The sequence below is a fragment of the Ranitomeya imitator genome, chromosome 2 (assembly GCF_032444005.1).
Source record: "Ranitomeya imitator isolate aRanImi1 chromosome 2, aRanImi1.pri, whole genome shotgun sequence".
In the NCBI taxonomy this organism is placed as follows: domain Eukaryota; kingdom Metazoa; phylum Chordata; class Amphibia; order Anura; family Dendrobatidae; genus Ranitomeya; species Ranitomeya imitator.
In genome coordinates this window covers 358,392,640-358,414,955 of record NC_091283.1, presented here as the reverse complement: position 1 = coordinate 358,414,955, position 22,316 = coordinate 358,392,640, and the positions used below count along the sequence as shown (strand labels likewise).

Genomic DNA, 22,316 nt, shown 5'->3' with positions numbered 1-22,316 from the left:
CTGCCATTTTCAGATCTCTCCACAGGTGTTCTATGGGATTCAGGTCTGGACTCATTGCTGGCCACCTTAGAAGTCTCAAGTGCTTTCTCTCAAACCATTTTCTAGTGCTTTTTGATGTGTGTTTTGGGTCAGAAACCTTACACGTACAACCTCTGTTACATCAGCAGATGGCCAGCAAAGTTATAAAATTACGGATTTTATCTCTTGTGGGACGACACATGTGATCTATTGCCCTAGATGTACATGTGGGTTATTGTACGTGGGCCTAACGTCTCGTGAGTTGAGAGTGAGAACACGCAAGCATGTCAGGGACATCATGGCGACTAAGAATGTGGAGGATGTGAGTTCCCTTAAAACGATCCCCTGACACTTTAGGTTGCGCCATAATTGCAACCCGGCGGATTTTAAGATGTGGGGGATTGACAGGGTTCGATTGGGCATTAGAGGTGGTGATTAGTGATGAGCAAATATACTCGTTACTCGAGATTTACTGAGCACGCTCGGATGTCCTCCGAGTATTTTTTAGTGCTCAGCGTTTTAGTTTTTAGCGCCGCAGCTGAATGATTTACATCTGTTAGCCAGCATAATGTTGTGACATCATCATACTATATATAGTTCTATAGATCGGTTTTATGTATATATTGATATATTTTTGATTATATATGTTAGTATATTTTTTTGTTTATTATTCTCACTATTATTTGTACTATTTTTATTTATTAGGCTGTCACTTGCTATTTTTAGCCATATATTTAAATTTTGTCTCAATGATGTATTTGTTTTTATTTTATATTTTTATATATGGTATTTTATTTTTTTCATTTCTTTAAGTCTTTGCAGTTTTTTTGAAGATTTATCATCAAATTGGTACAGGGTTTTATTATGCATTTATTTACTTTTGATTTTTTTTTAATAATGTTTTTGTGCTTGCATGCACTGTCACTTTACGGGGTTTTACTGCACTGAAACTTTAAATTATGAATTATACAGTACAGACCAAAAGTTTGGACAGACCTTCTCATTTAAAGATTTTTCTGTATTTTCATGACTATGAAAATTGTACATTCACACTGAAGGCATCAAAACTATGAATTAACACATGTGGAATTATATACTTAACAAAAAAGTGTGAAACAACTGAAAATATGTCTTATATTCTAGGTTCTTCAAAGTAGCCACCTTTTGCTTTGATGACTGTTTTGCAGACTCTTGGCATTCTCTTGATGAGTTTCAAGAGGTAGTCACCGGAAATGGTCTTCCAACAATCTTGAAGGAGTTCTCAGAGATGCTTAGCACTCGCTGTCCCTTTTGCCTTCACTCTGCGGTCCAGCTCACCCCAAACCATCTCGATTGGGTTCAGTGTTGTGAATTCTGTTATCGAACTCCCTCCTGTGGTCATGAATGGTACATCGGCGAGTTCTGTCCATGGACTCCCTTTGGTGGCTGTGAGTGGAGCTGCTGCTTCTGAGGTTCCTTCCACAGGTGACGTAGTTTGTTCTTTGGCTGGCTGCTCTATTTAACTCCACTCAGATCGTTACTCCATGCCAGCTGTCAATGTTCTTGTACTGGTTCAGTTCGCTCTTGGATCTTTCTGGTGACCTGTCTACTCCAGCAGAAGCTAAGTCCCTGCTAGTTTATTATTTGTTCATTGTTTCCTTGTCCAGCTTGCTATCATGATTTTGCCTTGCTAGCTGGAAGCTCTAGGATGCAGAGTGGCACCTCCGCACCGTGAGTCGGTGCGGAGGTCTTTTTGCACACTCTGCGTGGTCTTTTTGTAGTTTTTTGTGCTGACCGCAAAGATACCTTTCCTATCCTCTGTCTGTTTAGTAAGTCTGGCCTCCCTTTGCTGAAACCTGTTTCATTTCTGCGTTTATGACTTTCATCTTAACTCACAGTCAATATATGTGGGGGGCTGCCTTTTCCGTTGGGGAATTTCTCTGAGGCAAGGTAGGCTTTATTTTCTATCTTTAGGGTTAGTTAGCTCTTAGGCTGTGAAGAGGCGTCTAGGCAGAGTCAGGTACGCTCCACGGCTATTTCTAGTTGTTGTGATAGGATTAGGGGTTGCGGTCAGCAGAGCTCCCACTTCCCAGAGCTTGTCCTGTGTGAGTTTAACTATCAGGTCGTTCCGGGTGCTCCTAACCACCAGGTCCATAACAGTTCAGGTCTGGTGACTGTGGAGGGCAGGTCATCTGGCGTAGCACCCCATCACTCTCCTTCTTGGTCAAATAGCCCTTACACAGCCTGGAGGTGTGTTTGGGGTCATTGTCCTGTTGAAAAATAAATGATGGTCCAACTAAACGCAAACCGGATGAAATAGCATGCCGCTGCAAGATGCTGCGGTAGCCATGCTGGTTCAGTATGCTTTCAGTTTTGAATAAATCCCCAACAGTGTCACCAGCAAAGCACCCCCACACCATCACACCTCCTCCTCCATGCTTCACGGTGGGAACCAGGCATGTAGAGTCCATCCGTTCACCTTTTCTGCGTCGCACAAAGACACGGTGGTTGGAACCAAAGATCTCAAATTTGGACTCATCAGACCAAAGCACAGATTTATACTGGTCTAATGTCCATTCCTTGTGTCCTTTAACCCAAACAAGTCTCTTCTGCTTATTGCCTGTCCTTAGCAGTGGTTTCCTAGCAGCTATTTTACCATGAAGGCCTGCTGCACAAAGTCTCCTCTTAACAGTTGTTGTAGAGATGTGTCTGCTGCTAGAACTCTCTGTGGCATTGACCTGGTCTCTAATCTAATACTGTTAACCTGCGATTTCTGAGGCTGGTGACGCGGATAAACTTATCCTCAGAAGCATATGTGACTCTTGGTCTTTCTTTCCTGGGCCGGTCCTCGTGTCAGCCAGTTTCTTTGTAGCACTTGATGGTTTTTGCCACTGCACTTGGGGACACTTTCAAAGTTTGCCCAATTTTTAGGACTGACTGACCTTCATTTCTTAAAGTAATGATGGCCAATCGTTTTTCTTTACTTAGCTGCTTTTTTCTTGCCATAATACAAATTCTAACAGTTTATTCAGTAGGACTATCAGCTGTGTATCCAACAGACTTCTGCACAACACATAAATGGGGTTGGGACTATCAGTTAAGGCAAGAAATCCCACTTATTAAACCTGACAGGGCACACCTGTGAAGTGAACACCATTCTCGGTGACTACCTCTTGAATGAAGCTCATCAAGAGAATGCCAAGAGTGTGCAAAGCATTCATCAAAGCAACAGGTGGCTAATTTGAAGAACCTAGAATAGAAGACAATTTCAGTTGTTTCACACTTTTTTTGTTAAGTATATCATTCCACATGTGTTAACTCATAGTTTTGAGGCCTTCAGTGCGAATGTTGTTATGATCCGGTGACCTTGGAGCCGCATGAAACTTTCTCTGGAGTAGGTGGCAACTATACTGACCGCAAATCCTGATCTAACACCGCAACTAGAAGTAGCTGTGGGGTGTGCCTAACAAACCCTAGACACCTCGTCACAGCTGGAGGACTAAATACCCCTATAGATGGAAATAGGAATACTATCTTGCGTCAGAGCAGAACCCCAAAGGATAGGCAGCCCCCCACGAATATTGACTGTGAGTAGGAGAGGAAAGACACACACAGGCAGAAAACAGGATTTAGCACAAGAGGCCACTCTAGCTAAAATAGGAAAGGATAGGACAGAATACTGTGCGGTCAGTATTAAAACCCTTCCAAAAATATCCACAGCAGATTATACAAAAATTCCTCCATCTAACTAAAGACGTGGAACGTATATCTGCAACTCCAGAGAATCCTACACACAGAGCAGAAATACAATCAAAAATCCAGCACACAGCATGTGTGCCATAGAAAAAAAACAGACACTTATCTTTGCTGAATTGGCAGCTAAGCAGGAGAAACCAGACAGAGGTCCAACACCTCCCAATAACCATTGACAACTGGCAAGGACTAATGAATCCTGCAAACCTAAATACCCCAGTCAGAATTGCAATCAGCAGATACACCTGACCAGGACTGCAGCCCAGGGACAACTGCATTACCACCTACAACCACCGGAGGGAGCCCAAAAGCAGAATTCACAACAGAATGTACAATTTTCATAGTCATAAAAATACAGAAAAATCTTTAAATGAGAAGGTGTGTCCAAACTTTTGCTCTGTACTGTATCTGAGGTAACAGAGAAAACATCCATTATTGTATCTGAGTCAGTTGTATTGAGTCATGGTAGGGTTTGCACGCGCTTCCGATACTAGGTGGATTATCTTTTGTTTTTTCTTGTCTGGAAGGTAACATACTTGAGAACTTGAGTCCAAGGTGAGACCCAAGAATTCTTGGACCCTGGTTGGTTCCAGCTTTGACTTTTGGAGGTTCACCAGCCAGCCCAATTTTTTTAAGGTGTCTATCACTCTGTCGCATTGCTGACGACAGAGTTCGGCTGAGTTGCTCACAATCAGGAAGTCATCTAGATATGGAATAATCAAGACGTCTTCCTCTCTCAGATGTGCCATCATCTCCGCTATCAGCTTGGTGAAAACGCGGGGAGCAATTGATATGCCAAAGGGAAGAGCCCTTTATTGGTATTCCCTTGTCTGTCCTTTTATGACTACTGCCAGTCTGAGGAATTTCTGAGAGGTCTTGTGGATGGGGACGTGATAATATGCGTCGCTGAGATCTAGAACTATCATAAAACAATTTGGAAACATATTTTATTGTTGACTTTATTGACTCCATTTTGAATCTTTGTTTTTTTACATAAGTATTCAACCTCCGTAAGTTTATTATAGTACGGAAGGTTCCGTCCGGTTTGGGAACCAGGAACAATGGAGAGTACAATCCCTTCCCTCTCTCCAGAGGGGGGACTTCTTGGATGACAGCTTTGTCTATCAGTTTTAAGATTTCTAATTCTAGAGCTTCTTGTTGTTGAGGAGACGATCTCAGCGGTGTTACCACATAGTTCCATGGGGGTAGGGATAGAAATTCTATGCGAAGCCCTTCTCCTATTAATTTTAAAATCCAAGGGCTGGTCGAAATTTTCTCCCAGGCCGGGAGGAATTGAGATAATCTCCCTTCCACCCTGGGGAAGATGTCACTTGTGGGTGGGAGGGGCGGGGGGGGGGTTTCTATCCCGAGGGGAGTTACCAAAAAGGAATCCCCTGTCTTTTCTTTTCCCGTCATCCCATCGGTTTTGCTCCCTTGGTGGTCTCCTTCTAAAAAACTTCCTATTCCGAAAGGGCCGCTTATTATTTGTTGGGGCCAGGATGGGAAACCCTTTCTTTTTATCACCTGCTTTTTGTAGGATATCATCCAAAGTCTCTCCAAAAAGAAACTTGCCCTCGCAGGGAATTGAGCAGAGTTTTTGCTTAGTTTGTAAGTCTCCCGGCCAGCTTTTTAGCCATAAGGTTCTACGCGCCGCATTTGAGAGAGCTGCAGATTTAGACGTCAATTTAATGGAGTCGGCCGATGAATCTGCCAAGAATGCCGCGGCTCCTCTAATCATAGGGATGGACTCTAAAATTTTACTTCTGGGGACCCCATCTCTAAGCTGTTTCTCTAGGTTGTCAACTCAGATCATTAAAGAGCGTGACGTGCAGGCAGCCGCTATAGTCGGCCTTAAGCATCCTCCTGCTGACTCCCAGGCCCCTTTAAGAAAAGTATCTGCTCTTTTATCAAGAGGCTCTTTCAGGGTTCCCATGTCCTCGAATGGCAATGCGAACTATTTCGAGGCCTTAGCTACCGCAACGTCGAGTTTGGGGGCTTTATCCCACGGGACAGAAGCCTCTTCTTCAAAGGGGTATTTCCTTTTAATAGAGGGAACCAATGCATTTTTCCTTTCAGGCTTCTCCCACTCCTTTTTAATTAATGCTTGAATATTTTCATTAAGGGGAAACACCTTACGCTTTTTTGGGGATAGCCCTCCAATCATAATATCCTGCATAGTTTTGTCAGGACGAGGGTCCACCACCCCCATTGTTGATCTCACTGCCTTTACAAGGCCATCAACCTCATCTAGGGGGAAGCAATGACGACCCCCACTCTCATTATCCGAAGAGGAGAAGGAGGAATCCTGCGTATCCGAGTCTTTACTCTCGGAGCTGGAAGAGTCAGAATTCCTATCAGGAATTGATTGTTTCCTACTAGCTCTCCTTCCGCCTTTAAGGGAGTTAAACACTGTCTCAACCTCTGATTTAATTATGGAACGTAACTCAGAGGCGAAGATTGGAGTCTCCTCACAGAGGACTCGCTCAATACAGGAGTCACATAGCTTCTTATTCCACGTCTGTGGTAGGGCTTTCTCGCCTAAGGGGCAGGTTCTATGTTTCGTCTTCCCCGTTCTCTTCCTTGCCTAAGACAAATGGAGAAGGGGAACCCCAATTACAAAAGAGAGCTTTCACGAAGATCACTCACCAATCTGACGCAGCCACAGGTACCGGTTCTGGAGGAGGGGCAGGATCCTGAGGTGTGTGATCCGTGGCCGGCAGCAGTTTTACCACACTGGAGCTTTTACTACGCTGCTGCGAGAACTTCGGTTACCCGCAGAAGTTCGCTTTTCCTGAGCGTCCAACTTCTGCCGCTGATGATGGCGCTGCTGCTGCTGCGTTGGCTGGAGCTGCTGATCGCTGTCTTCCATGGCTTACTACCTTGGGACGGCATGCAGCAAGGGGATTCCATGCGCACCTTCCTTTTAAAGGATGGCACTTATCCCCTCCCCCCCGTGGCTGCGTTGTTTAGAGGAAGCGTCCTTTTTTTTTTTTTCTCGCTCTGCAGCTACTGCGCATGCGCGCGGTCGGCGACCCGGAAATGAAGGATTCCGGTTCCGGGGCAGCGCCATCTTGGTGCAGTCATTCACCTCACTGCCCCCGAACCGGAAGTTCCTACTTACGGTGCGGCACCATCTTGGAATCCAGCGTCCTATGTGCGGCAGAGTGCTGGAGCGCCCCAACTCCTATCCAGAGTGGCGGCTGCGCTTCCCCCCGCTCACGCTTCCGGACCCATCGGTCGAAGCTGTGGCGGCCTCGGATACCGGACCAGCCGTGGCAGGGGCCTCCCCGCTGCCAGAACCCGGACTGGCCGGCTCCGGATATTCACCAGGTCGGTCTTTAAGTTCCGGTCGGTCATGACAGGTACCGTCCGAGAAGGTTCCCCGTCAGGGACAGGAAACCAAACTGATGCAGGGGAGAGGTACCGCCCTTTTATCCTGTAGGTTTCCTGTCCCTGAAGGGCGGATCTTCTCTCTCTGATAGTGCTGTCACTGAGAAAACAACAAGGTAAAATCCAGCTACATTCACTGACAAGAAAAAGTTCTACTGCTGGGATAATCTGTCCCCAGAAAGTCTCCATTACATGTACAGCTCACACCGCAGATAACAGCCCCTCATACATCTATAGCACCGGCCCTGGGGCCACATCTTCAGCCCTGGGGAACAGGAGGTCAGTGCAGACCCGGGGTCATCTGTATCTGCACCAGGAGTGGGGGATGGGAGGAGTTATATATTAGGAGGAGGGTGGTGCCATATTGTGGGGGCAACTTGTACTATCATAATGTGTGTGTGTGGGGGGGGGGGGGTGGCGGTACTGTGGTAACATTATACTGTGTGTGGGGGATGGCGGTACTGTGGGAACATTATACTCCGTGTGGGGGATGGCAGTACTGGGTGAACATTACACTGTGTATGTGTGGGGATGGTTCTACTGGGGGAACATTATACTGTACATAGGGGATGGCGGTATTGTGGGAACATTAAACTGCGTGTGGGGGGATGTGGTACTGTGGGAACATTATACTGTGTGTGGGGGGAGCAGAGGGGGCACTGTACTAGGTGTTTCCCACTGCGCATGCCCAGCAGGAAATATCGCTCTCACGATCTTTCCTGCTCGGCAACGCAGGCGGAAATGTGAAAGCAAACACTTCCGTCAGTACGTCGCGCCGACGCTTCGTGACGGCCCCGTACCGATGGAAATGTGAAAGAAGCCTTAAGTATCAGAGGAAGGAGAAGAAAAACGTTATTGATTTTTACAAAATGGCAACAGAAAAGCACCAAAATAGTCTCCTAATAATGTTGAATCTCCAGCACCTACCTCCACCTGCAGAGCCACACTCCACATATATGGCTGTTCTGTGCGCACAGGACCTGTGATGAGGTCACAGGAGGGGAGGAGTCAGGGGTCACATGATCAGGGGCCTCAGTGTATGCAGGACTGTGCTGTGCTGGTTGTCATGGTGCTGGATGAGGAGAAGTTTATGTGTGGGGCCAGGAGGGGTTTACAGGGTGGATATAGCAGTGCCGCATGTGTACGAGGTGTACAGAGCAGAGCCGTGTGTGTGCGCGAGGTGTACGGAGCGGAGCCATGTGCACGAGGTGTATGGAGCGGAGCCATGTGTGTACGGAGTGGAGCCGTGTGTGTACGAGGTGTACGGAGTGGAGCCGTGTGTATACGAGGTGTACGGAGCGGAGCTTTGTGTGTTCGAGGTGTACGGAGCAGAGCCGCATGTGTACGAGGTGTACAGAGCGGAGCTTTGTGTGTACGAGGTGTACGGAGTGGAGCCGTGTGTGTACGAGGTGTACGGAGAGGAGCCGTGTGTGTACGAGGTGTACGGAGCGGAGCCGTGTGTGTACGAGGTGTATGGAGCAGAGCCGTGTGTGTACGAGGTGTATGGAGCAGAGCCGTGTGTGTACGAGGTGTACGGAGAGGAGCCGTGTGTGTACGAGGTGTACGGAGCGGAGCCGTGTGTGTACGAGGTGTACGGAGAGGAGCCGTGTGTGTACGAGGTGTATGGAGCAGAGCCGTGTGTGTACGAGGTGTACGGAGAGGAGCCGTGTGTGTACGAGGTGTACGGAGAGGAGCCGTGTGTGTACGAGGTGTATGGAGCAGAGCCGTGTGTGTACGAGGTGTACGGAGCGGAGCCGTGTGTGTACGAGGTGTACGGAGTGGAGCCGTGTGTGTACGAGGTGTATGGAGCGGAGCCGTTGTGTACGAGGTGTATGGAGCAGAGCCGCGTGTGTACGAGGTGTACTGAGCGGAGCCGCGTGTGTACGGGGTGTACGGAGCAGAGCCGTGTGTGTACGAGGTGTACAGAGCGGAGCCGTGTGTGTACGAGGTGTACGGAGCGGAGCCGCATGTGTATGAGGTTTACGAAGTGGAGCCGCGGGTGTACGGAGCGGAGTCACGTGTGTACTAGGTGTTCGCAGCGGAGCCACGGGTGTACGAGGTGTACTGAGCGGAGCCGCATGTGTACGGAGCGGAGCAGTGTATATACAGGTCCTTCTCAAAAAATTAGCATATAGTGTTAAATTTCATTATTTACCATAATGTAATGATTACAATTAAACTTTCATATATTATAGATTCATTATCCACCAACTGAAATTTGTCAGGTCTTTTATTGTTTTAATACTGATGATTTTGGCATACAACTCCTGATAACCCAAAAAACCTGTCTCAATAAATTAGCATATTTCACCCATCCAATCAAATAAAAGTGTTTTTTAATAACAAACAAAAAAAACATCAACTAATAATGTTCAGTTATGCACTCAATACTTGGTCGGGAATCCTTTGGCAGAAATGACTGCTTCAATGCGGCGTGGCATGGAGGCAATCAGCCTGTGACACTGCTGAGATGTTATGGAGGCCCAGGATGCTTCAATAGCGGCGTTAAGCTCATCCAAAGTGTTGGGTCTTGCGTCTCTCAACTTTCTCTTCACAATATCCCACAGATTCTCTATGGGGTTCAGGTCAGGAGAGTTGGCAGGCCAATTGAGCACAGTAATACCATGGTCAGTAAACCATTTACCAGTGGTTTTGGCACTGTGAGCAGGTGCCAGGTCATGCTGAAAAATGAAATCTTCATCTCCATAAAGCATTTCAGCCGATGGAAGCATGAAGTGCTCCAAAATCTCCTGATAGCTAGCTGCATTGACCCTGCCCTTGATGAAACACAGTGGACCAACACCAGCAGCTGACATGGCACCCCACACCATCACTGACTGTGGGTACTTGACACTGGACTTCAGGCATTTTGGCATTTCCTTCTCCCCAGTCTTCCTCCAGACTCTGGCACCTTGATTTCCGAATGACATGCAAAATTTGCTTTCATCAGAAAAAAGTACTTGGGACCACTTAGCAACAGTCCAGTGCTGCTTCTCTGTAGCCCAGGTCAGGCGCCTCTGCCGCTGTTTATGGTTCAAAAGTGGCTTTACCTGGGGAATGCGGCACCTGTAGCCCATTTCCTGCACACGCCTGTGCACGGTGGCTCTGGATGTTTCCACACCAGACTCAGTCCACTGCTTCCTCAGGTTCCCCAAGGTCTGGAATCGGTCCTTCTCCACAATCTTCCTCAGGGTCCGGTCTCCTCTTCTCGTTGTACAGCGTTTTCTGCCACATTGTTTCCTTCCAACAGACTTACCATTGAGGTGCCTTGATACAGCACTCTGGGAACAGCCTATTTGTTGAGAAATTTCTTTCTGGGTCTTACCCTCTTGCTTGAGGGTGTCAATGATGGCCTTCTTGACATCTGTCAGGTCGCTAGTCTTACCCATGATGGGGGTTTTGAGTAATGAACCAGGCAGGGAGTTTATAAAAGCCTCAGGTATCTTTTGCATGTGTTTAGAGTTAATTAGTTGATTCAGAAGATTAGGGTAATAGGTCGTTTAGAGAACCTTTTCTTGATATGCTAATTTATTGAGACAGGTTTTTTGGGTTATCAGGAGTTGTATGCCAAAATCATCAGTATTAAAACAATAAAAGACCTGACAAATTTCAGTTGGTGGATAATGAATCTATAATATATGAAAGTTTTATTGTAATCATTACATTATGGTAAATAATGAAATTTAACACTATATGCTAATTTTTTGAGAAGGACCTGTACTAGGTGTACGGAGCGGAGCTGCGAGTGTGCGAGGTGTACGGAGTGGAGCCATATGTACAAGGTGTACAGAGCAGAGCTGCGTGTGTGTTGTGTGTACGCGTGTGTACGGAGCAGAGCTGCGTGTGTACAAGGTGTTCGGAGTGGAGCCGTGTGTGTACGAGGTGTACGGAGCAGAGCCGTGTGTGTATGAGGAGTATGGAGCGGAGCCGTGTGTGTATGAGGTGTACGGAGCCGAGCCGTGTGAATGAGGTGTGTGGAACGGAACTGTGTGTGTACGGATCAGAGCTGCATGTGTACGGAGCATAGCTGCGTATGTACGAGGTGATGTTGCATGTGTCCAGTGTTTTGTTCTGCTACAGAGGCTGCATTTTTTGTGGTGAAACGACTTTTCGGGATTATTGCATGTTAATTATTCCTACTGTGTGTGATAATTTTTTTTATTTTTTTTACTTTTTCAATATTGCATTTCATTTACTTTTTTACTTACTCATTGTGGGACATGCACATTTTTTTTACTTTGATCACAGTTCTTGTACACTGCAGTACTCAATATTAGGTTAGAGATTCACATGAATGCTAAATCCACAAAAATTACATATTGTGTGAGTTTGTAAATACAAATGCTGAAAGAACAGCCCAATGCTCATTTTTTTTATATTTTCTGTAAAGCAGTGAACATTATATACATTTCCCTTCATGTTTTGAATGAGAAGACAGTGTGCCACGTTCCTACTAGCGTAAAGATTTGGCGATTAACTCATGTTTTTGATCACACTGCTATTTTTAAACACTATTGTAAAGCCCGCTCCACTGCAGCTGCCACCGGTTAGCAATAAGACACAAGGATTATTAGAAACACCACCATTTTACTAAAAAACATTTTTTTTTCGGCCCCAAAATTTGAGGTGCATCTTATAAACAAAAGAAATACGTTAAATATTTGTGGAAAAAAAAGTAAAATGTTCATTTTATCCTACTACATTCCATTAATTCCTGTGAAGCACCTAAAGTGTTCTTCTTGACTGTGGTTTTCAGCAGGTCGAGGGGTGCAGTTTTTAGAATGGTGACAATTTGGGGCATTTTCTGTTATATAGGCCCGTCAAAGTCACTTGAAATGTGATATAATCTTTCTGTAAATTTTGCTGGAAAAATGAGAAATCGCTGGTTAACTTTTAACCTGTCACGGGTTTACCAGACCTCAGCGTCTGATTTCTCCTACTCCTGCACTTCACCTTCATTTTAAACGGTGCAGGTTTCTTTTAGCAGTGCAAGGCTAAGGGTATGTGCACACGATGCGGAAAACGCTGCGTATCCGCAGCGTTTACGCAGCTGCGGGTCCGCAGCAGTTTCCCATGAGTTTACATTACAATGTAAACCTATGGGAAACAAAAAGCGCTGAGCACATGCTGCGGACAAAAACGCGCGGAAATGCAGCGGTTTACATTCCGCAGCATGTCACTTTCTGCGGATTTCGCAGCGGTTTTACAGCTGCTCCTATAGAAAACCGCAGTTGTAAAACCGCAGTGAAATCCGCAGAAAACTTTATCCGCGATAAATCTGCAGCAAAAATGCAGCGTTTTTGCCCTGCAGATTTATCAAATCTGCTGCAGAAAAATCCGCAGTGGACCATTATACGTGTGCACATAGCCTTAATCTGCTCAGTTTAGCGCTCCTGGAAGCTTTCCTGCATTAAGGCTCAGCTGTTCACTGTTAGCCACACCAATCTCCTATATAATCTGGACCCTTGCTAGCATTCATTGTCAGACTAACTTTTGCTGCATGGCTGGAGGTTGTTGTTTGTTGTTGGGCATTTGGTGGCTTTATCTGTGACTGTTGCTAGGTTTTGAGTGTGTGATAATTCCCTTTCTTCTCTTACTTTGGTTTAACCCTGTCCTCCATTCCTTGGTGCATCCCTCTGCTATTTGTGTGTGTATTTGTACGTTTGGTATTCTTCATTACCCCTGTTCGTATTACTGTACCTTGTTAGTCTGATTGGTGTATTATGGTACACTATTGCTCACCTCTTCACTAGGTGGGGGAAGGGTACAGACAGAAAGCGGCTTCAGGAGCTATGGCAAGGCACGTGACCCCCAGCATCTTCATCATCAGAAGTAATCCGCTGAACAAGGCGAGCTAGGTATCCCCTAGCGTTAGGGACGGGGAAGAAGCCCCTTGCTCTGGGATACCCGACAACGTGACATTAGCTCTGACTGAAACCATTTTTTGATCCATTATGGATCCTATTACTGCTTTGACAGGGCAACTGCAGCAGCTCTGCCTGGAGGTGAGGTGACAGATCTACACACTGTCGTTTTGCAGCACCCTGAAACATCAGGTTTGGGGACCATGACTCCCAGGCAACCCTTAGTGGAGCCCAAAATCGCTTTGACTGACAGGTTCTCTGGGGGGGGTGACAAGTTTGCTGTTTTCAGGGAGGCCTGTAAACTATACTTAAGGTTACGTCCTTATTCCTCAGGAACTGAGAAGCAACAGGTGGGGATTATAATCTCGCTCGTTCAAGATGACCCCCAAGTACAGTGGCTCAGTGGTTATGTAATGTATGTAAAGCGCTGCGGAATACGTTATCGCTATATAAAATTAAAGATTATTATTAAGCATAGGCATTCTCTCTCCTGTCTGACTCCCAGTCACTCCAGACGGTGGATAATTTTTTTCTGTCACTGATTAATATGCATGATGCCCCGACCGCGGCTTCCTGGCTGCTTCAGCAGGGAGACCGGCCGGTGGAGGAGTATTGCTCAGAGTTTCAAAGGCGGTCCACGGACACTTAGTGGAATGACTCAGAACTTCGTAGCCAGTTCTGTGAAGGGCTATCCGTAAGGGTGAAGGATGCCTTGGCCCTGTATGAGACTACAGTTTCCATTCAGGGGGCCATGTCTCTATCTATCTGGGTGGATCGCCATCTTCGCCAGAGACATAAAGAGACACTAAGATGTGCACAAGGTCCGGGGCCAAGGAAATCCTGGTTTAAGTCATCTAAGGAACCCATACAGTTGGGTGGAGCAACTCTTTCTGGAATGCAGTCTCTTGTTCTGCACAAAGGGGAAATGTTTTTACTGTGGTAGAAAGGGCCATATCATGGGCATGTGTCCTTCCCTATCTCACAGTAAACAGTTGCCAGAAAACAAAGGAGCCTGGGTTGCGGGGAGGCAACCTGGGTGTACATATGTACAGTTGTGCTTAAAAGTTTACATACCCCGGCAGAATTTTTGCTTTCTTGGCCTTTTTTCAGAGAACATGAATGATAACACCAAAACTTTTTATCCTCTCATAGTTACTGGTTGGGTGAAGCCATTTATTGTCAAACTACTGTGTTTTCTCTTTTTAAATCCTAATGACAAAAAATGCAAATGACCCTGATCAAAAGTTCACATTCCCCATTTCTTAATCCGTGTATTGCCCCCTCTAATATCAACGACCGCTTGAAGTCTTTTGTGATAGTTGTGGATGAGGTTCTTTATTTTCTCAGATGGTAAAGCTGCCAACTCTTCTTGGCAAAAAGCCTCCAGTTCCTGTAAATTCCTGGGCTGTCTAGCATGAACTGCACCCTTGAGATCTTCCCCGAGTGGCTCAATGATATTGAGGTCAGGAGACTGAAATGGCCACTCTACAACCTTCACTTTGTTCTGCTGTAGCCAATGACCGGCGGTCGACTTGGCCTTGTGTTTTGGAACATGTTGGAACTTGCAAGTACGTCCCATGCTTTCGGGTTGATGACTGCAAATTTGCCTACAGTATTTGCTGATAACGTGCTGCATTCATCTTTCCTTCAACTTTGACCAAGTTTCCTGTGCCTTTGTAGCTCACACATCCACAAAACATCAGTGATCCACCTCTGTGCTTTACAGTAGGAATAGTGTTCCTTTCATCATAGACCTTGTTGACCTCTCTCCAAATGTAACGTTTATGGTTATGGCCAAAAAGTTCAATTTTGGTCTCATCATTCCAAATGACCTTGTTCCAGAAATTTTGAATCTTGTTTCTGTGCTGTGTTGCATATTGTAGATGAGATAGTTTGAGCCATTTGCGCAGTATTGGCTTTCTTCTGGCAACTCGACCATGCAGACCATTTTTCTTCAAGTGCCTCCTTATTGTGCATCTTGAACAGCCACACCGCTACTTTTAAAAGAGTCCAGTATTTCAGCTAGTGTTATTTGTGGGTTTTTCTTTGCATACTGAACAATTTTCTTGGCAGTTGTGGACAAAATTTTTGTTGGTCTACCTGACTGTGGTTTTGTTTGTAGAGCCCCTGATTTTCCATTTGTTAATCACAGTTTGAACGGTACTGATTGGTATTATCAATTCCTTGGATATCGTTTTGTATCCCTTTCCTGTTGTATACAGTTCAACTACCTTTTCCAGTAGATCCATTGACAATTCTTTTACTTTCTCCATGACTCACAATCCAGAAATGTCAGTGGCTGGATGAAAGATGCAAGAGTCTGTCTGGATCCCAGAAACTCACTCTGCTTGTAATCAGTGTGAGTGCATAAAAGCTAACAGGTCACAGGTGAGGATGTTACCTTTAGTAGCCATTCAAACCCATTTGTGTCAACTTCTGTGCATGTTATCAGGCCCAAATCACCAGGGTATGTGAACTTTTGATCAGGGTCATTTGGGTAACATACATAGTAACATAGTAACATAGTTAGTAAGGCCGAAAAAAGACATTTGTCCATCCAGTTCAGCCTATATTCCATCATAATAAATACCCAGATCTACGTCCTTCTACAGAACCTAATAATTGTATGATACAATATTGTTCTGCTCCAGGAAGACATCCAGGCCTCTCTTGAACCCCTCGACTGAGTTCGCCATCACCACCTCCTCAGGCAAGCAATTCCAGATTCTCACTGCCCTAACAGTAAAGAATCCTCTTCTATGTTGGTGGAAAAACCTTCTCTCCTCCAGACGCAAAGAATGCCCCCTTGTGCCCGTCACCTTCCTTGGTATAAACAGATAATCAGCGAGATATTTGTATTGTCCCCTTATATACTTATACATGGTTATTAGATCGCCCCTCAGTCGTCTTTTTTCTAGACTAAATAATCCTAATTTCGCTAATCTATCTGGGTATTGTAGTTCTCCCATCCCCTTTATTAATTTTGTTGCCCTCCTTTGTACTCTCTCTAGTTCCATTATATCCTTCCTGAGCACCGGTGCCCAAAACTGGACACAGTACTCCATGTGCGGTCTAACTAGGGATTTGTACAGAGGCAGTATAATGCTCTCATCATGTGTATCCAGACCTCTTTTAATGCACCCCATGATCCTGTTTGCCTTGGCAGCTGCTGCCTGGCACTGGCTGCTCCAGGTAAGTTTATCATTAACTAGGATCCCCAAGTCCTTCTCCCTGTCAGATTTACCCAGTGGTTTCCCGTTCAGTGTGTAATGGTGATATTGAGTCCCTCTTCCCATGTGTATAACCTTACATTTATCATTGTTAAACCTCATCTGCCACCTTTCAGCCCAAGTTTCCAACTTCTCCAGATCCATCTGTAGCAGAATACTATCTTCTCTTGTATTAACTGCTTTACATAGTTTTGTATCATCTGCAAATATCGATATTTTACTGTGTAAACCTTCTACCAGATCATTAATGAATATGTTGAAGAGAACAGGTCCCAATACCGACCCCTGCGGTACCCCACTGGTCACAGCGACCCAGTTAGAGACTATACCATTTATAACCACCCTCTGCTTTCTATCACCAAGCCAGTTACTAACCCATTTACACACATTTTCCCCCAGACCAAGCATTCTCATTTTGTGTACCAACCTCTTGTGCGGCACGGTATCAAACGCTTTGGAAAAATCGAGATATACCACGTCCAATGACTCACCGTGGTCCAGCCTATAGCTTACCTCTTCATAAAAACTGATTAGATTGGTTTGACAGGAGCGATTTCTCATAAACCCATGCTGATATGGAGTTAAACAGTTATTCTCATTGAGATAATCCAGAATAACATCCCTCAGAAACCCTTCAAATATTTTACCAACAATAGAGGTTAGACTTACTGGCCTATAATTTCCAGGTTCACTTTTAGAGCCCTTTTTGAATATTGGCACCACATTTGCTATGCGCCAGTCCTGCGGAACAGACCCTGTCGCTATAGAGTCACTAAAAATAAGAAATAATGGTTTATCTATTACATTACTTAGTTCTCTTAGTACTCGTGGGTGTATGCCATCCGGACCCGGAGATTTATCTATTTTAATCTTATTTAGCCGGTTTCGCACCTCTTCTTGGGTTAGATTGGTGACCCTTAATATAGGGTTTTCATTGTTTCTTGGGATTTCACCTAGCATTTCATTTTCCACCGTGAATACCGTGGAGAAGAAGGTGTTTAATATGTTAGCTTTTTCCTCGTCATCTACAACCATTCTTTCCTCACTATTTTTTAAGGGGCCTACATTTTCAGAGAAAAACAAAGAAAACTAATCTATCCAATAAACTTTATTAAACAAAATAAGGATAAAAGACTGACACAACACCCAGACCCCTCTAAATGGGGGTGGGTCAATTAAAAAACCTGGCCCAAAAAGATTGTAAAGGGCAAAGGGTGGGAGGGACAACGGGGCCGATAGCAAAAACCCTACACGTCCCTACAAATATTCCCTGCCTGTCTGCGGAGGTTGGCACCCTCTTGGACGCAATATGGCGCCCCCGCTCACCGTCGACTCACCCTTAAGGCCCTATAAGTCCCTCTACATGTATAAAGATACTATACCACAAACAACACCCAATACATGGCCTAACCAAACTCGGGACCAAAAAAGAGAAAAAACACCAGGTAGTGATTCACCAGTAAAGACAAACGGTCTGACCGTACCAATCCCTAATGCTAAAGTATAACGCCTGAAACTAAGGCTAATACACCCTAAGGAGTCCCTAACCGAGTCTCCCTACCTGTCAGCGGAGGTTGGCACCCTCTTGAACGCAAATGGCGCCCCCGCTCCTCGGCGGCTGCCCCTATTAACCCTGGCTGAATCCCTAAAAGAAGATATATCGGGATACTAAATACGGGTGGTGCCTTAGGGGCTATACTAGTGACCCAGATAAATAGGTCCCTATAGCTCGGTCAGACCCTAAAGATAAAGCAAATAGCAACAATACTTAAACCAATGCTTGCACGGCAATAGGAAAGATGTATATAACAGCTTAACGAATACAACTATATTATGATCACAGTTGGTAAAGTACTCGTATGCAAATACAATGGTTGCGGGGGAAAAAAAAAAAAAAAAAACAAAAAAAAAAAAACACACAACTGGTGAAAAACATATAAACTTAAAAGGCCTGAAACACTTATCTGTGTTCAGGTCTCGCCTCTACGCATTTCCCCCCCATGATGTGGTTCCTCAGGAGGCATATGGGAAAAAGAGATACTGTGTGAATAGATCACATCAGAGATACATGTTGTGCCTGGTTGCAGGTCCAGGCCTTTTAAGTTTATATGTTTTTCACCAGTTGTGTGTTTTTTTTTTTGGTTTAAGTATTGTTGCTATTTGCTTTATATTTAGGGTCTGACCGAGCTATAGGGACCTATTTATCTGGGTCACTAGTATAGCCCCTAAGGCACCACCCGTATTTAGTATCCCGATATATCTTCTTTTAGGGATTCAGCCAGGGTTAATAGGGGCAGCCGCCGAGGAGCGGGGGCGCCATTTGCGTTCAAGAGGGTGCCAACCTCCGCTGACAGGTAGGGAGACTCGGTTAGGGACTCCTTAGGGTGTATTAGCCTTAGTTTCAGGCGTTATACTTTAGCATTAGGGATTGGTACGGTCAGACCGTTTGTCTTTACTGGTGAATCACTACCTGGTGTTTTTTCTCTTTTTTGGTCCCGAGTTTGGTTAGGCCATGTATTGGGTGTTGTTTGTGGTATAGTATCTTTATACATGTAGAGGGACTTATAGGGCCTTAAGGGTGAGTCGACGGTGAGCGGGGGCGCCATATTGCGTCCAAGAGGGTGCCAACCTCCGCAGACAGGCAGGGAATATTTGTAGGGACGTGTAGGGTTTTTGCTATCGGCCCCGTTGTCCCTCCCACCCTTTGCCCTTTACAATCTTTTTGGGCCAGGTTTTTTAATTGACCCACCCCCATTTAGAGGGGTCTGGGTGTTGTGTCAGTCTTTTATCCTTATTTTGTTTAATAAAGTTTATTGGATAGATTAGTTTTCTTTGTTTTTCTTGGTTTAATACTAATTTTGGATTATCAGATATTATACGGCCTACATTTTCAGTTTTTATTCTTTTACTATTGATATAGTTGAAGAACAGTTTGGGATTAGTTTTACTCTCCTTAGCAATGTGCTTCTCTGTTTCCTTTTTGGCAGCTTTAATTAGTTTTTTAGATAAAGTATTTTTCTCCCTATAGTTTTTTAGAGCTTCAATGGTGCCATCCTGCTTTAGTAGTGCAAATGCTTTCTTTTTACTGTTAATTGCCTGTCTTACTTCTTTGTTTAGCCACATTGGGTTTTTCCTATTTCTAGTCCTTTTATTCCCACAAGGTATAAACCGCTTACACTGCCTATTTAGGATGTTCTTAAACATTTCCCATTTATTATCTGTATTCTTATTTCTGAGGATATTGTCCCAGTCTACCAGATTAAGGGCATCTCTAAGCTGGTCAAACTTTGCCTTCCTAAAGTTCAATGTTTTTGTGACTCCCTGACAAGTCCCCCTAGTGAAAGACAGGTGAAACTGCACAATATTGTGGTCGCTATTTCCTAAATGCCCAACCACCTGCAGATTTGTTATTCTGTCAGGTCTATTAGATAGTATTAGGTCTAAAAGTGCTGCTCCTCTGGTTGGATTCTGCACCAATTGTGAAAGATAATTTTTCTTGGTTATTAGCAGAAACCTGTTGCCTTTATGGGTTTCACAGGTTTCTGTTTCCCAGTTAATATCCGGGTAGTTAAAGTCCCCCATAACCAGGACCTCATTATGGGTTGCAGCTTCATCTATCTGCTTTAGAAGTAGACTTTCCATGGTTTCTGTTATATTTGGGGGTTTGTAACAGACCCCAATGAGAATTTTGTTACCATTTTTCCCTCCATGAATTTCAACCCATATGGACTCGACATCCTCATTCCCTTCGCTAATATCCTCCCTTAAAGTGGACTTTAGACAAGACTTTACATAGAGACAAACCCCTCCTCCTCTCCGATTTTTACGATCCTTTCTAAACAGACTGTAACCCTGTAAGTTAACTGCCCAGTCATAGCTTTCATCTAACCATGTCTCGGTTATTCCCACTATGTCAAAGTTACCTGTAGATATTTCTGCTTCTAGTTCTTCCATCTTGTTTGTCAGGCTTCTGGCGTTTGCGAGCATGCAGTTTAGAGGATTTTGTTTTGTTCCAATCTCCTCACTGTGGATTGTTTTAGAAATGTTCTTACCTCCCTTCTGAGTATGTTTTCCTGGGTCGTCTTTGTTCGAGTCTAATGTTTTTCTTCCCGTCCCCTCTTCTTCTAGTTTAACGCCCTCCTGATGAGTGTAGCGAGTCTTCTGGCGAATGTGTGTTTCCCAGGTTTGTTGAGGTGTAGTCCGTCTCTGGCGAGGAGTCCATCATACCAGTAATTCACACCGTGGTCCAGGAATCCAAATCCTTGTTGTCTGCACCATCGTCTTAGCCAGTTGTTTGCATCAAGGATCCTGTTCCATCTCCTGGTGCCATGCCCGTCTACTGGAAGGATAGAAGAAAAAACTACCTGTGCATCCAGTTCCTTTACTTTCTTCCCCAACTCTTCAAAGTCCTTGCAGATTGTCGGCAGGTCCTTCCTTGCCGTGTCATTGGTGCCAACATGTATCAGAAGAAATGGGTGGACGTCCTTGGAGCTGAAGAGCTTTGGTATCCTATCGGTCACATCCTTGATCATCGCACCTGGAAGGCAGCATACTTCTCTTGCAGTTATGTCCGGTCTGCAGATGGCTGCTTCTGTGCCTCTCAGTAGTGAGTCTCCCACCACCACCACTCTTCGTTGCTTCTTGGCTGTACTTTTTGCTGTCACTTGTTGCTGTGTGCCCTTTTCTTTTTTGCTTGCTGGTATTGCTTCATTCTTAGGTGTGCCATCTTCATCCTCTACAAAGATTTGATATCGGTTCTTCAGTTGTGTGGTTGGTGATTTCTCCATGGTCTTCTTGCTTCTTTTGGTCACATGCTTCCACTCATCTGCTTTTGGAGGTTCTCTGACACTTTTTTCACCTTCTGTGACCAGTAGAGATGCTTCTGTTCTGTCTAGAAAGTCTTCATTCTCTTTGATGAGTTTCAAAGTTGCTATTCTTTCTTCCAGACCCCGCACCTTTTCTTCTAAAAGGGCCACTAGTCTACACTTCTGACAGGTGAAATTGGATTCTTCTTCTGGTCGATCTGTGAACATGTAGCACATGCTGCAGCTCACCATGTAGGTTGTCACATCTGCCATGTTGCTCCTAGATCCTGCTGACTTGCTGTGTGTTTTCCTTCTTGTGTAATCTACTCAGCCAAGCTCTCTTGCAATAATGTCCTACAGGCAAAAATTTGGTGATGCTTTCGAAGCAGCTGGTCCCGGCTGTACCCAACGATCTTCTAGCTTAGGGAGACTTCGCTTCTCCCAGAAGGCACCTGGAATATGCAAATTAGCCTCCTGAAGCTTGAATCCCTGGTTTGGTGATGCTTTCGAAGCAGCTGGTCCCGGCTGTACCCAACGATCTTCTAGCTTAGGGAGACTTCGCTTCTCCCAGAAGGCACCTGGAATATGCAAATTAGCCTCCTGAAGCTTGAATCCCTGGTTTGGTGATGCTTTCGAAGCAGCTGGTCCCGGCTGTACCCAACGATCTTCTAGCTTAGGGAGACTTCGCTTCTCCCAGAAGGCACCTGGAATATGCAAATTAGCCTCCTGAAGCTTGAATCCCTGGTTTGGTGATGCTTTCGAAGCAGCTGGTCCCGGCTGTACCCAACGATCTTCTAGCTTAGGGAGACTTCGCTTCTCCCAGAAGGCACCTGGAATATGCAAATTAGCCTCCTGAAGCTTGAATTCCTGGTTTGGTGATGCTTTCGAAGCAGCTGGTCCCGGCTGTACCCAACGATCTTCTAGCTTAGGGAGACTTCGCTTCTCCCAGAAGGCACCTGGAATATGCAAATTAGCCTCCTGAAGCTTGAATCCCTGGGTGTTTTGAGTTTTCTGAAAAAAGGCCAAGAAAGCAAAAATTCTGCCGGGGTATGTAAGCTTTTGAGCACAACTGTACATATCTCCTCCGTGGGTAGGGTACATTTTTTTATGCCGGCTGAAATCTATCTGGGAAAAAATAAGGTGGATATTTCTGCATTGCTTGACAGTGGGGTCGAGGTTTAACTTGATGGATGCTAGGTTCATCCATGTACAGAGCCTCAAACCACATTCACTGTCCAAACCTATACCCATAATCGCCATCGACTCCACACCCTTGA

General features: G+C 45.1%; 1 protein-coding gene across 2 annotated transcripts in view; it reads right to left on the bottom strand.

The window, feature by feature from the left end:
* The window catches only part of LOC138663819 (oocyte zinc finger protein XlCOF22-like), a 51,579-nt gene extending 43,464 nt beyond the window's left edge, over positions 1–8,115 (bottom strand). The window contains exon 1 of one of the 2 annotated variants that reach the window (XM_069750160.1): positions 8,068–8,115. The gene's annotated coding sequence lies outside the window, so the exon portion shown is untranslated. The remainder of the gene's footprint in view (positions 1–8,067) is intronic. The other variant, XM_069750161.1, reaches the window with a different exon arrangement.
* Between the last annotated feature and the right edge of the window lie 14,201 nt (positions 8,116–22,316).